The sequence below is a fragment of the Dermacentor andersoni genome, chromosome 7 (genome assembly GCF_023375885.2).
Source record: "Dermacentor andersoni chromosome 7, qqDerAnde1_hic_scaffold, whole genome shotgun sequence".
Taxonomy (NCBI): Eukaryota; Metazoa; Arthropoda; class Arachnida; order Ixodida; family Ixodidae; genus Dermacentor; species Dermacentor andersoni.
Genome location: NC_092820.1, coordinates 106614790 through 106630720, shown reverse-complemented (window position 1 = coordinate 106630720; position 15931 = coordinate 106614790).

Sequence of the window (15931 nt, the reverse complement as noted above, 5' to 3'; positions counted from 1 at the left end):
CTCATAAACCGTGGTTATGCGTCAACAAGAACGAGCCAAGACAGAAAGCAGCTAACAAACGTAGCTGTAAAATTTGTCATTACTTAATTTAAAATATGGCACAGTGATTGTTGGCACAACGGGCTGCGCAGCATCACATCATCTTATGCACACCAATCGTCATCAGCCGCGCGAAAGTAAGATCCCATTGAACGCTGTATTGCCAGACAGTAAGAACACATAAAAAGGAGCTCGAGCGAGAGCACCGCTTCCTTTGACACATAATCTGAGCCGTCATTGCAGAGTAGTGGACTCGAACCAATATTCCCAACTTCGTGGACTTGTAGAGAATATACTTTTGCGCGAAGATAGAAAAAAACACCAATGCTGCAATAGGTCTTCCGATCATTGTTCACACATCGGAATAGCAAGAACAGCCAACGTAAAAAAAATGTCATTGTTGGTTTGCAGGACTCGAAAGAACTTTAGTTCAGGTTAGGAAGGTGGATATGCGTCGTTGCAGTGTCCTGACAATGGTAATCGGTGACCTGCTGCACACGAGTAACAGATAACAGTTGCCCATTGGGAATGTAAGCGAACCACATCTGTTCTTCAGTAAATATAAAATTGATCCAAAGTTAAGAAAATTAGAGAGCTGTCACCTCAAAACTAGGCAGTGGGTTGTGAGGGACGTCATCGTACAAGTTAGAGGAATACTTTTGCAAAAATGTGGTTCCTTAACTTTGATCAAAATCTATGTACACGAGCGCGTTTGTCTTGCCGCTGCTTCAAAATGCCTTGTTTCCTTTTCTGCTCCGTCGATTCGGAAACCAAATCCGAGCCGATGAGTAGTACTCCATATATCCACTGAAAAAAAAGCGGTGGGTCAAATTAATGCCTACAAGAACTTAGTACCATGGGCAGAATTTAAAAGGCGGTACCTGCGTCAACAGGACCGCGTTACTGTAATTTAGGCGCCAGCTCTAGCGCTGTGCTCCCAACAGTTACTCGTGCGTCAAACTTTCTCTTGCTCAATTGTTGATTTCGCCCATATTTACGGAATAAATTGTATTTGATCGTCATTATACATCTAATTAAGACTGTTGCTCAACATAGCAGCACGCAATGAACGATAGATGTCATGGAATTACCCTGGCAAAGATGAATGCAGCTTTGTGCGCACAAGATGAGAACAGATCAGAGGCTAGAACACACGAATGCCAACTTACAGCGATGTTTTATTTCGAAGAAGTCAATCAATTACATGGCAAAATCTGTGACACATCACGTGTGCGCCGCCCACTAAAATATCCGATGTTTACGCAAGAAAGATGGCTCCTTCCTGGAAAGGGCACTGCTCAGCATTCCAAGATTACTAACATGCCCAAGCTGACACCTTAGTGGCTGTCAGATGCATGACGTTTCATTTGGCGGGCAGTCAAAACACAGATACGGTGAAGTAGTAACGTATGCCGCATTGCGGCGTCTTACTTATTATAGGCTTATTAGGAAATAAAGCTCTCCCGATACCTTGTGCTGTTTATTCTAATAATTGTGAGAACTCGTAGATTTGGCTCCTCATTCTTTGATATCTCTAAACTCTCCTCCTCAATTTGCGCTCCTTAAATTTATGCGCGTCTGCCAAAAGTGAGAGAAAATAAGGTGACACAATTTGCATTCCCCAATAGGCAAACTAAGTCCTATAACATGTTCAAGTACGCTTACACAGCAGTAAAGAAGATATTGTTCCTTCTGCGTATTCCTTTGTACCCTATGTACTTGTTCCGAGCAAGAATCATCAGTATATATCTAACTACGCGTTTATTTTTATATATGAGTGTTTTATATATGATAAAGATCGATTCGAATCGCATGCAGTAAATAATAGGGCTCATACACCTTCCATTTGGCCTACATGTGTCTAGCTTTCAAACAAGGTGCAACGTAAGTATGCCAAGTTCGGTAGATCGGTAATCGCATCATCTGTTCCTCTGCCGTCATATCAGCGAATAACTTTTCAATGTCGGTGATTTTGAAACGAGATTTTTCTGTACGCACTACTCGGTGAAAGAGGTTTGTACCCAGGATACACAACACCAGCGATTCCTAGAACCGGAATCAGATAAAAAGTTAATTTCAAGGCAGGACATTTTCCGTCCGAAAGTTCTGGAAACGCGGGCACATTTTCGAACGATTGTAAGTAGTTTCTGACACTAACGTAGTTTCTATAAGTAGATCTAATCGTTTTATGGAGTAATGTATTCTCTTGGGGCATTTTCTCATCTCTATAGCTCCTAGAGCTTTTTCTTTGAGCTCCGTGGGTTTCGCCAAGTCTGTTCTCGTGGTAAAGCCTACATTGCTTGACTCAGTCTGCTTCCGCTACTTCTAACGACGTATTGTAGTGAGAAAGTACAATGACACAAAGGCATAAAGCCGCATGTCGCAGGCGATAGCCCTATAACAAGCCCTGCTGCAGAACCTACGCTGCCGTTGTTTACGACAGCAGTGCCTGAAGCGGGTGCGCCACAGCAAGCCGCTGTTTCGGGATGGGTCACCGGCAGTGATTGCAAGAATTGTGCGAAACTTATACCAACGCTTTAGAGAATTTGTAAATGCAGTATACAAACCTTCCGAGTTCATGACGCCTTGTTCAACCGCCACAAGCACTGCCATGCGATGTGTGTGCAAGGAGGCAGGCCTTGTCATTTTTCTCCGAGATACAATGGCACGTATTTTAAGTGGCTCTAATTAATCCAGATTACTCACATTCAATCATCGCTTCTTTTTTTCCTTCATGTATATCCATTGACTTCGAAATCGCACGTCTTCCTGTTTCTGGCTAACTATAATGCTTTATGGAGTGATGTCATTAAACTATTTCATTTCTACGTAATCTCTTGCAAATGTATCAATATCTCTGGATTTGTTTATGCCGCGTTCCAGGCCTCAAACATTCTTGTATTGAAGTTTTGTAGGAGCTCCAAGAAGAAGCGATACTGTTCTTCACTCGTTTGTATTGCTGCTCATGGCGAGTCTTCAGGTTCGAACGTTCTTGTGCAACATATATAAACCACTCATTGGTCGGCATATTCTGCAAGAAGTGAGCTCATCGCTAATATGTGACTGCGTGTCTTGGAGTTTCACTCAGAGGCGCTACACGTCAGCCACGATCAGGAAAGTTGTATGTATAATGGCGATTGAGTGTCTACTATATTTGCGGTACAATCTGACCATCATATCTTTCCGTGCGGGTTGCATTTCATAAAAAAAACAATCGCAAAATTGGTCCGCTACAGCAATACCGGAGTTTGGGTTAGATGGCAGTTTGGTATATTATTCTGAGGCTGCACAAAAATACAGATTAAAGAACTCATGGAAGGGCAGTAACCACAGGAAAGTAGAGTTAGTAGAACACCATTATTACGTGGTACGTCTATTTCTTATGCTTATTCCTTGTAACCACAAAGCACTCCGAGCTGATCAGCTTTTACTACTATTATGCTTGGCACTCCCGTCCCCATAAAAACGCTTCTCCAGCGAACGTGCTGCTTAAATAAAGTTGTTGTGTTGTTTGAATGGCGCAAGCACCATAACGAAAGCAATTGTTGGTGCCTGATTGAGAGTGCTCGTGCATGTGTAATATCGCATAGGGATGTCCCTAGAAGCAACGGTCCACGCCAGTCGACCTTGCCGCAGAGGCTAGTTCACATTCTTTCCGCCTTGCTTCCAATAGTTCAGCGTCTGAATATACAACGGAAAGGGATCAAAGGAACCGCTGCGAGCCTGCTACTGGGGAAGAATGCGGCACCTTCCATTGATCCAGTGTCCGACTCCACCATGGCAAAATTCTTATGGAAGATGTATGGCGTTGCTTCTGGAGATGAATTGTGTGAAATAACTCAGGAAAGCCAACGGAACCTATCAGACTAAGTTGCTATTTAATCCAGAAGCACGACGCTCTCGCAAGCTTCTTCTTCGTAATCTCGACATGTAAATACTGGACACTAAGATAATTTTCTCGTCCCGTACGACTTCTTTTTCATCTCGCACCCAGTGCAGAACTTGCCGCGGAGCCTACGTGACTGCACCGACAGGTCTTCCACAGAATTACGTATGTCTGTGAAGGAATGACAGAGTTGTCAATCAACTATCTAGGAAGTAACCTATCTCAAGTGCGCACGGGTACAGCTCCTTTAGCACACTCTAAAATGCGAGCGTTAGCGTGCTCACACGGCACAATGGATTACGAGGGGCGTTCATAGAGTTCGTATGATTGACATGAAGAAACATTGACAAAAAAATGTAATTTGAGTGCACTTTGATTGTTTCTCTACACAAGGTCATGCACGTGTATGGATGAGCCGTCGCAGGCCATCGCAACAGAACTCCTCAGTTTGAGAGTTCAGAAAGAGCTCGACTTGTGCGATCACTTCCTCGTCGTCCCGAAAATGTTTCCCGCTCAGTGTGCTCTTCATGCGAGAGAAGACGAAGGAGCCGCCTGTTGCGAGGTCAGGTGAATACGGCGTGTGGGGAGAAATTTCGTAGCCTAACACCGCTGCCTGTGTCGTCGTCACCTGTGCTGAGTGAACCAGTACATTGTCATGGACCAGACGGACGCCATTCATAAGCTTTCCTCTGCGCTTGGCCTTGAAAGCACCTCATCAATTAGTGACAAACTCGCAATAGTACTTTTCTGTAATAGTTAGGCCTTTGCGGGCATAATTGGTGAGAAAAACGGCACGTCAGTCCAAAAGACGATAAGCATGATTTTGCCTAATGTCGACACAACCTTGGCCTTTTCTTTTGGCCCCTGTGAGTTTCCGTGCTTCCATTCTATGCTTTGCAGTTTAGTTGTTGGGTCATAATAGTGCACCCAGCACTCTTCCGTGGTTGTCAGGCGGTCAAAAAAGTCGAGCGGTCGCTTTCCCAAAGAAACAACATTTTTTGCGGCTGCTCGCTTCTGTAAGTATTTTTGCATTGGCGTCAGCAAATTCGGAACTCAGTGTGCGGCAGCTTTCCTCATGCTCAGGTTGTGGTGAAGTATGTTGGTTCTGCAGAGAATCTGCGCTCACGTTAACCTGTTCTACTAATTCTTGACCAGTTATCCGCCGGTCAGCATGCACTAGAACCTCCACTTGCGCAGGAATCTTTGGTTCACCATCGAGCGACGCGCGGTCATTTTTCTTCGTCGTCCAGGCTTGTTTGACCGCTCTAAAACCATCTGCGCCATTTATGAACAGAGCCGTAAGTGGGGGCATTGTCACCGCACACCGCCTTCAGGCCGGTTCGGTTCTTCTTGGCATTCTGCCCCTTCACAGAGAAAAAACGGATCTCTGCACCTGGTTCAGCTTTCCCGATACCTGCTGCCATTTTTGTAGCGGCGTTGCATGGTACCATATAAAGCACCAGTTTTATAGTTTTATATTGCCCCAAAACTAGACAGACACACACCCATTTTGATGTTTATCTTGTACGCATTTTAAAAATGTACGGCACTGATAATACGAATTTTATGGACGCCCCTCGTATGAAGGACGCGCCAGTGCTGGAGCTCCGGATTCATTGCGACCATGTGGTACGCTTCAAAACAGGGTGTCTAACCAAAAACAAATGCAGGTTTTGTTTGAGTTCGGGCTCAGCGCTCTCCGATTTCATTCCAGTTCATTTCCTGTTCGAATAAGTACATATTTATAATGGTTAGCGAACCGGTTCGCCATAGTGAACCGGTTCACAACCCAGTTCGCAGAGCAATTCCGCACCGTGAGCTTTGCCCTGCCCTATCGAGTTTCCCACGCGGCGCATGCGCAGGATTTGAGATGAGGTGGAAGAAATTGAATTTCACGTACATGGGAGGAGACAATGCATTTACATGAATAACGATGAACTTTAATGTTGCAGACCTACAGCAGCCATAAACAAAAAGATGACCATCACAGGCAGTGTCGTCCCAAGTGTCGTCCCGGTGCATCAACGCGGCCTCCCTCTTTCCCGTGTGGTCTTCTTATTACCATCTCGACTGAGAACACAGTAGAAATTTATAGTGGGGTTCCAATAGCAATACTTGCGAATCGAATCGAATACGAGTATTCGGGAAAAATAGCCATCCATTACTGCATGTATCATTGAATGTTTTTCAATTTAAAAGAAAGTGAAATGAAAAATATCGCTAAACGTGTTTGGAAACATATTGCTTGTCGACATAATTTTATACATGCGCACCGTGCACGAGGGCACAGAAAGTAATAACAAAAATTGAAAACGGGTCCCAAATTGGTGTAGTAGTGGGTACAGTAATACTTGAAAGAGCAGCGCAGCGCATTTTTCTTGAAGGGATCTAATTACGATGACATTGCTCAAATAATATGTTTATTTGTCTAAATCTAAACATCGAATTCATGGGCTGCCTAAATAAGGCATGCTTACCAAACGGCTGGTAATTCTGTATAAGCATATCTGCCAACTCTGCAGTATTTTTCACGAACTTTACAAATTTTGACCCATTCTACGATTCGAGAAATGCTGCATCATGTCTTAATAAAATAGTGTATCGAAGAATCTGGTGGCGAGATGTTAAAAAATGCGTTACAAACGGTAATGTGATGTTCTCCGCTGTTTTTGTTGCAGCCCAAGAAGCCACATGTAGGCATGGTAGTTGCTTCGTACATATCACTAAAGCAGACGAGTTCCTAGAGCAGAGCAGCAAAATTCAACCAATTCCATAAACCAACACAAGGAGACAACGTCAGTACTGAGGAGTCATTGTTATCTAAATAAAGTAAACTGACTGCCGTTGTGTCCCGTTCAGAATTTCCTCCTGTTTGTGTGCTACGTTTAATGGCAAATCACCTTGAGCAAAGTACGCACCTTTTCCACAACATGCCTGTGTTTAAAACAAGCTTCAAGAAATATCGCGTACAATTTCCTCGCCACTTCCCGTTATATTTTTTGCCTGCGAGATATTTATGAATTTTACGAGTTCGCCGCTGCGGGCATCGCCGGTTTCCACCTCTGCCATCGCCAGGAATGTGAAAAAATTTCGCAGCTCCCGCTAGGACGACACTCGGGCCCGTTGAGCGGAAGACAGCTACTCTACCGCTGAACCGCGTGAGCGCTTACTAGCTTATAGCAGGAAAGTGCCATGCACACGCGTCCTTGCGCGTCAAGAGACACGCGATGTGAGATGTCCGTGGCGTAGCGTCGATACATTCACATTTTGTGTAGCAGTTGCATCATATTACACCGGGTTGGACGGCATGCAGCATTCGCACAGGTAGCGGTACAAAGTAAATAGACAAGTCTTGATAAGAAAAAGGAGATTAAGAATATGTATAAAAAATCCTACAAAAAAAAACATCTGTGGCATACCTAAATAATTTAAGCAGGTTAGGGGCCCTATAACGTAAAACTATTTCAGTAAGCTTATATTCCAATCCCCTGACGTCGAATTTGCATAACCGCCGACGCAAGCATCGAGCGGTCACCCGCATGGTTGTCTGAACGCATAAATCCGGGTTCATAGGAGGTCAATTTTGCTTGCTTGAAGAACGAATAACATTGCCTACACTTAGTGGCTTGTCTTATCGAATTGGCTGACAAGAGGCGAGCAGCACGGTCAAGTGGAGAGGGATTCGATGGGGCCGAGAGTCGAAGCAGAAATAACTATATTTCTTTTGTTCGGTGAAATCATGCATAATCAGTTGGTACAGGTCGTATCAGATGGGGAGCTATCGGGATTTTCGTGATGTCGCGTGACAAGCAGTGCGGGTGGTTCAACAAAGTTTTTGACCAATCGAAGAGCGCTGATTGCAGATTTGGAAAAGAAAAGTTTGGAGTAGTTTTACCTTATAGCGCCATAGGTAACTTCCCGTTATATGCGTGTTATATATGCTTGAAAAGCTTGAAATATGCTCCCGTTATATGCTTGAAAAGGGGCTGCTTGTCACAGCCCCTTTTCAAAGCGGATGCCAATAAATTGTAATCACCATCATCATGATCATCATTTGCATCGCATCGTGCCACTTCTCACGTGATGCGAGATGCGCGCCGCGTAGCGTCGGTTCGTTCACATTTCGCATTGCAGTGGCATATTATTAGTAGAGGTGGCACGCCATGTGGCACTTTGTAGGTAGCGGTAAAATGTCAATACACAAGATTTCAGGAAGAAAAATAATATTAAGAAGATGCATACAAAAATGTTAGAGCGAGAACCATGCACTGTATACCTTATTACCTGAATAAATCAAGCCGCCAGGTGTCTGTCACCGCGCCGTTTCAGAAGGGATGCCAACAAGTCATTATCATTAACATCGTATCGTACCACCTGTGGCGCGATGTTAGATGCGTGCCGCGTAACGTCGATGCGTGCGTACTTTGCATCGCAGTCGCGTAATAATGCACCATGTTGCACGAAACGCAGCAGTTGCATAGGCAGCGGTACGAGAGATATAAGAGGTGTTCAGGAAGAAAAGAAGATTAAGGAGATAATCTTAGAACGAAAACCATGTATCGCATAACTGAATAAATCAGACAGGCCTGCAAACTGCTTGTTACCAACCCGTGACAAAGGGGTTGCCAATAAACCATGATGATCATCCTCGTCATTACCAACATATCGTGCCACTTGACACGCAATGTGAGATACGCGCCGCGTAGCGTCCATATGCGCACACTTTTCATTGCAGGGGCATACTATTACACCAGGTGACAGGCCACGTCGCAGTTCATAAATAGCCGCACAAGGTAGACAGAGAAGCTTTAATGAAGAAAACGAAGATTAAGAAGATGTATACAAAACTGCTGCAGGGATCAAATATCTGGCATACCTGAAAAAATCAGGCAGTCTAAGTGATGTCACCGCCCCATTTCCAAGAGTATGCCAATAAATCGACGCCATCATCATGATCATTATTAGCATCATATCGTGCCACTTGCTACAACTTGCTCTGCACACCACGCACCATCGGTAGGTGCAAATTTCGCATTGCACTTGTGTTCCACCAAGTGTGCCGACATGTAGAAGTTCCATGTTGCATGCAGCTGGACGTGGCCAACTCGAGCAGGCTAGATGACTATCTATGATCGCCTTGTTTCAAAGGGGGTGCAACTAAATGACCATCATCATCAGAAGCAGCAATATCGTATCGTACCACGAGTCAAGGGATATAAAGTGTGCGCCGCGTTGTCTGGATGCCTGCGTTTACGCTTCGGTGCACGTTATGGCACCTCCTCGCAAGGTGTGATCCCTCTAGTGCGCGCTGCCTTTGGAGGCGCTCCTCCAGCTTACGCCATGACTGTGCTCTGTGTGCCGCGCAGGCATGTGACTTTATTTGCATATAGTAGTTCAAGATTGGAAGATTTCAGGCTAAGCACAACAGTTACCTTTGTCAATGACATCGTTTCACTCTAACATTGATAATCATGATGGAATAAATTTACAATACCTTCCAATATATTATGCACGTGTATAAAGCTTAGAAATACGAAGCGTAGGAATGTCTTCCAGGCTTTGCGCAGTCATATGGCAGCACTAAACACACCATATATAGGTAATCCAATACAAATATTAACAATAAAGTGAAGTGAGCAGAGAATAGTATTACAAAATACTGCCATTCCTGCAGACAGGAAGTTTTTTTGAGATTTCTTTCGACGTCACTGCTTTCTGCAGAATTGAACTAGCTAGCTGAGCAGTACTTTATTTTGCAGTATGGAATGTATGAATGTCTCTATAAAATGTTCATCCAATAAATAATTATTTGACCGCGTTGCAGAATTACTCAATAATTAAACTACCGTTCTCGCCAAGGCACCGTACTGGATTATTCAAAAGAATAGCGCAAAGTAGCACCTAGCCAAGTAGCGCAACTAGCCCAGCTTTCTGCTTTGATCACCGTACTGGAAACATCTAGAATATATAGACAGGCATTTCTATGACATTTGATCCGTGATGCAAATCGCATACCATTTTATCGAATGCATGGTGCATTAGCCGCAATAACTCAGTAGCTATGGCACAGCGCTGCTCAGCACGAAGTCGCAGGTTCGTTCATGCAAACAGTGGTCTTATACAAAGCACTCCACCGCCGCGCGTTGGGTACACATCAAAGAAACTCAAGGGATGAAAATTCTCTTAGCCCAGTACTGAGCAGCGGCATGCCTCGTGATGAGATTGTGGTAGTGCACCTAAAACTTCAAAATGTTTTGAAGATGTACGGTTAACCAGTGATAATCATGGGACTTTCGATGACGTGTAAAAGTAAGTATGTGTCTTCCACAATGTTACATAAAGCTTTGCAGCTGACACTAAAGGTCATTGCCCTTGGGCATTTAGTCTTAATTTGTTTGCTAAGAAAACTTTCACCCAATAGAACTCCCCTCTTTCTCGTGTTGTTTCGGGCTCTTAACATTGCTACGTAATAAATCACAATGTCTATATATTAGGCGTCGCCTCCGACGCCACTTTTGTGTTCACATGTCTCATTTCAGGCAGTACAAATGTGTTGTACTTGTGCCCTAAAGTAGCCGCAGTAGAGTGACTGCTGGAGGGATTGACGGATTTCCCACGGAATTACCGATTCATGCGTCGTAGCACGCTGGACTGAAAGAAAGTCGTTCGAGAAAACACATTCCTCTTCCATAAACGTTTTTAAAACAAACATTGTAATTTTTTTTAGGTTATTGGGACTACGACAGAATATTAGTAAAATCTGGTTCCTTCTTGTTTCCAGTGTACTCGTGAAAGAAACGAAATGCGTAGAATGGCGGAGTAAGAGAGTAATCTATTTCACACTTGCTTTATTTTGATCTTACTGTATTGAAATACTTCTTTAAAATGAGGCCAATGCAATGCATCACACATTCTGTATAACGCGAAATTACGTTCTACGCCTATAAACCGTTAGCTTCTGTTGCTTCATTCCTCAGCTTCGCGCAGTCGTCGCCGGTATCGCCGTGCACTCCGTTCGCGTCATGGCCCCATTGACCATTAGTACTGTCGCCATAGTCATAGCCGTGCGCACACCGATCTCTGTAGCACAACCAAATTTCAAAGGACATTTTCGCGCTGGATGAGCATTCCGCAGTTTTGGTCAAGCGCGATATGTTCAAACATTTGAGTCTGAGTCACTGTGCTATTTTGTACGCATATAGAACATATAGAAGCTAATGTGGACCACGATGAAACGGTCACAGAGGCCATTTGCTTGAACCTGACGCAGAGTCTGACGTTAGGCGCGTGTCATGACCTACACACAAACAGCCGCCAAATAGCGTTTGGGCATTATTGTTGTAGCAGCTCCAACACCACTAGAAGATAAATCAAGGAAGTAGGAAAATGCACCTGACTCAAACTTGACATAAGTTATTCTGTGCAATGTGCCTGTCGTCGTGCGAAAGTTCAAAGAACTACGCTTAATGACATGTCTCCCAGACGGCAAAATTTACCAATTAACATTGCTCTGTGAAGGCATAAGTCATTTTTGACACGTAAAGAAACATTGTTCTCTCAAAGATCAGTTTCTTATGACGCACATCAAATTGGATTTTCACATCTCGTCGGGATGAGCACATAATAATGAACAAAGGGTACTTGGCCTCGACTGATTTGATTATATTGTATATTGCAAATAAAAGTATGAGTCGTACACTTTTGACTCCTCGCCGCTTCAGTTGACATGCAAGGGAGAGGACCTGCAGTAGATTAGCGATGTTGTTACTGCCCCTAATCAAAATATAAGTTCCGGTCAAACAATAATTACTGATATATTCTATTGCACTTTTTTATTCATCTTTTGGGCTTCCATTTGCCCGGTTTGCTAGTCATAATCTTGGAGTGTGAACGATCTCACAATCAGCGATGTCATCTTATACTAAGATGTTTTAGTTTTTTTTTTCTATTTACAGCGTAAAAAAAAGAAAGGCACCGACCCAGCTGCGAGCGCATGTCATCGACAGCAAGTGCTGACAGGACAAAGTTCAGGGCGCACATATGGTCCGCAAGTGGGTGAGAGCGGCGGCACGTGTGTTTGCGTCCAGACGAGCACATTAATTGGATGACGTACTCTTATAATGCCGGGCCAAAATCCCAAGCCGTCAGACGGGACTTTCAGTAAAGGTAGCCAGCACAGCGCGTGATATTGCAAGAGATGGATGGCCGTACAATTAACGTCTAAATTTCGTGAGCACCAGGAAATGAGTTGCGTAGTGGTAACCGTTGAGCTTGAAATATTTCCAAATGAATATACATTTTCAAATTCCTGGCATTTAATGGGAATAGAATGATCGCACTAGTCAGGTAGACGGAATGAGAATAAATTAAGAGCGCAAGATTCCGTAATAGAGTTGGAAGGGTATGGGCACATCGTCGTGTAGCACTAAATGCTGATTCTAGGCGAAAATAGAAAAACAATAAGATTACGAGGAAGAAAAATTTGACTAGCAATATTAACTTTAGTCCGAAATTTCTATTTTTTGCCCTCTCTTGCAGCTTGTTCGTATACGTGACTACAATTGCCACATGAAATATAAACAACGAGGTATTCTACATATCAGATGATTCTCAAGATCCAGAAACACGTTTACAGACAGGAATTTCTAGCTGTCAAGCATGACTTGATTTAACGGAAGCACGCATGACGAACGACGCAAGGGTGGACCCCAAGAACGACGTCAGGAACAGTTGGCGTTGGGTCAGTTCATAGTGAGTTCGAAAGCGCGCCACGTTTCTTTTTTTTTTTTTTTTGTACACTCTAGAGTACCGAGAAGGTGCGATAAGAGTCAGTGAGAGGGTTCTTGAAAAAACTGCCCCCGTTGATATGCCAGTATAAATTTCCCACAAAATATCGTCTTGCAAAACATTTTGACGTGTACATATTTATCCTTTTCTTGGGTATTGCACTCCATGCACTATAAACTTAAAGTTATCGCTCAGCGCAAGACGCATCTGCATGAATGGAACATACTTTGATGTTATCATTTGTTCCATGCGTTGTCTGTTGACACCGAAGCTAGTGTAATCTGATTGTACGCGCAACGGGAATTGTGTAGTACTTTCTAAAAGACACGCCGGCACCAGCGAATATTCTGGAAACGTCGATGACTCACGAATAAAAGCGAATTCGCTTGACCAGCAGATGAGATTTTGGACGATCGCCGGCTTTGTTCACCGCTTTTTTTTATGGGGTTTTACGTGCCAAAACCACTTTCTGATTATGAGGCACGCCGTAGTGGGGGACTCCGGAAATTTGGACCACCTGGGGTTCTTTAACGTGCACCTAAATCTAAGTACACGGGTGTTTTCGCATTTCGCCCCCATCGAAATGCGGCCGCCGTGGCCGGGATTCGATCCCGCGACCTCGTGCTCAGCAGCCCAACACCATAGCCACTGAGCAACCACAGCGGGTTCTTTGTTCACCGCTATCGTTGTGCTTTGAGTGTAGCCTATTTTTCTGGGCATACGTTTCTGGGCACTGAAGAGTTATTTTGGCCATTTGGTTTTGCTACTGTGCTCTTGAACGACACTGCCACGCGACATCTGTTGCAGGTGCGGTGTAGTGACGGTTTATAACACAGTAGCAAAACTAAAATAGCGAAACAATCTCGTAAGTTCTGGCGCCGACTGCCCGTCGCATGCCCCTATAGACCCGCCACCGCAAGACGAACTGGACAACGACGACTTCCTAGGAGGAAAACCTGCAGATGACTTCGCCGAACAGCAACGTGCACACCCGGAGGTACGAAACGTTGTGGAGTACCTAGCAGGCAAGGCCGACGTTGCTTCTAGGGCATTTCGGCGTGGCTGTCTGTTTTCCTTGCGGAACAACGTCCTCGTAAAAACGAACTCTCTAGTCGGCGTAAGCTACCTTCTCTTCGCGCCACCAGCACTCGGGCCTGCACACCCTGCACGACAATCAGAGAGCCAGACACCTTGAATTTTCCCCTACGCCCACAAGAATATAAGAGAAGTACTAATGGCCACGCCTGACCACCGACGTCGCCCGCTATGTCAAGACATACCACGTTAGCCGGCAATGCAAGACACCACCGACAAGGCCAGCGGGTTTTCTCCAGCCGATCACCCCTCTGTGCTGGCTATTCCAGCCGATTGGCATTGAATTGGCATTGAACCCGTTCCGACGTCACTTGTGGAAAGAAGTGGACCACCGTCGCCACCGACTACCTAACCGCCACGCCAAATTGAAAGCCCTGCCGAAACGTAGTGTGGCTGAAGTAGCGAAATTCTTTGTCGAGAACATCCTGCTGTCATATGGTGCACAAGAAGTCCTCATTACTAACAGAGGAAGGGTTTTTACTGCAGAGCCCGCCCCAGCCATTCTCCAATACACCCACACAAGCCACACGAGGACAACGGTCTACCATCTGCAGATGAATAGTATTACGGATCGGATGAACAAGACCCTCAGCGACATGCTAGTAACGTACGTCAACGTCGAGTAGAACACATGCGATGTTGTTCTGCCGTACGTAACCTTCGCTTACAACATGTCGGTGCAAGAAAAATCGCAGGTCACGCCAGTAAAGCTTCTTTACGGCAGGAGCCCGACGACGACTCTTGACGCCACGCAGCGGCACGTCACCGACGACAAAAATTTTCACGTCGCCGTCTATTTCCGCACTGCTGCACCAGCTGCAAATCAAGAAGCAGGGGACCAAAAGCCGAAACTACAATCTTCCATGACGCTAAGTCGAGTACCAGTCCGGCGACCGTATTTGGGTTCGGACCCCAGTACGCCGACGAGAACGTTGCTTTTGAGGCGCTATTTCGGAGCCTACAGCATCATCCGACATATTGGTGCACGGACTATGAGGCCGTGCCAGACAGTATTTCGCACTCACCGTGGCACCACTAACGGCCTGAAATAGTCCATCAGCGCCTAAGACCTTCTGGCAACGCTAAATATTGGACTTTGTTATTTGTCTTCACTGCATGTGCTGTAGATTCTTGTGCTCGTGTTTGCAGCTTCGGAACGATGCATTTTACAAGGGTGGGTGGGGGGGGGCATTGACAGTGCATATCGCCCACTGACAACTTAAAGTTACCGGTCAGCGCAAGACGCGCCTGCATGATTGCAACTTACTGGAATGTTATCGATGATTCTATGAGTTGTCTGATGTCAACGAAGCTTGTGTAATCTGATTGTATACGCGACGCGAAACGTGTTGTAATTTCTGGAAGACGTGCCGCCACCAGCAATTACTCTTGAAACTTCTATGACTCATGTCTAAAAGCCAATGCACTTTAGCGGCAGAACAGATTTTCGATGTTCGCCGACTGTGTTCACTGCTATAGGCTTGTTTGAGTGTAGCCTGCTTTTCTGGGCACAGGTTCGCCCAATAAACAGCGAGTTCTGCCATTAAGTTTTGCTACTGTGTTCTTGACCGTCACTACCGCGTGACGATAGTTATGTGTTTTGCTTTTAGTTTATATATATATATTTTAACTTCTATATATCGTCCTCAACGGTATATTATTAACTTGCACTTTGCTTCGCATGAATAACAATGGTTTCAGAGAAAGTACGTTTTTTTGAAATTGAAGTGTTTTATTTTTAAGACAAACCTTGCTTTTAGGGCAGTGGGTGCAGTCATATATCGCCTAGCACTTGTGCAGCTAAAGCGAACATGACGCCAGCTGTCACGAGCGCGCAGCGATACGATAATATTTGCGCAATCAGTGCATAATTTGGTCTGAAGTCGGCAATATACATGGCAATGAAACATTAACTGAGGGCTAGCTTCAATACAAAAAGCATAAAGATGAATAGCTAAATATCGCTTTGAAAAACCGCTTCCTAAAACACTTTTTTTCCAACGTGTCTTGCAAGAAACCTAGAAATTCGCTGAACGCTTGCTCAGTCACTCTCTGTTCTTTTTTGTTCATGTAGACATGGGGAAGGGGTTCAGAAGACCATGCCGCATGAGAGGCTGTGTGAAA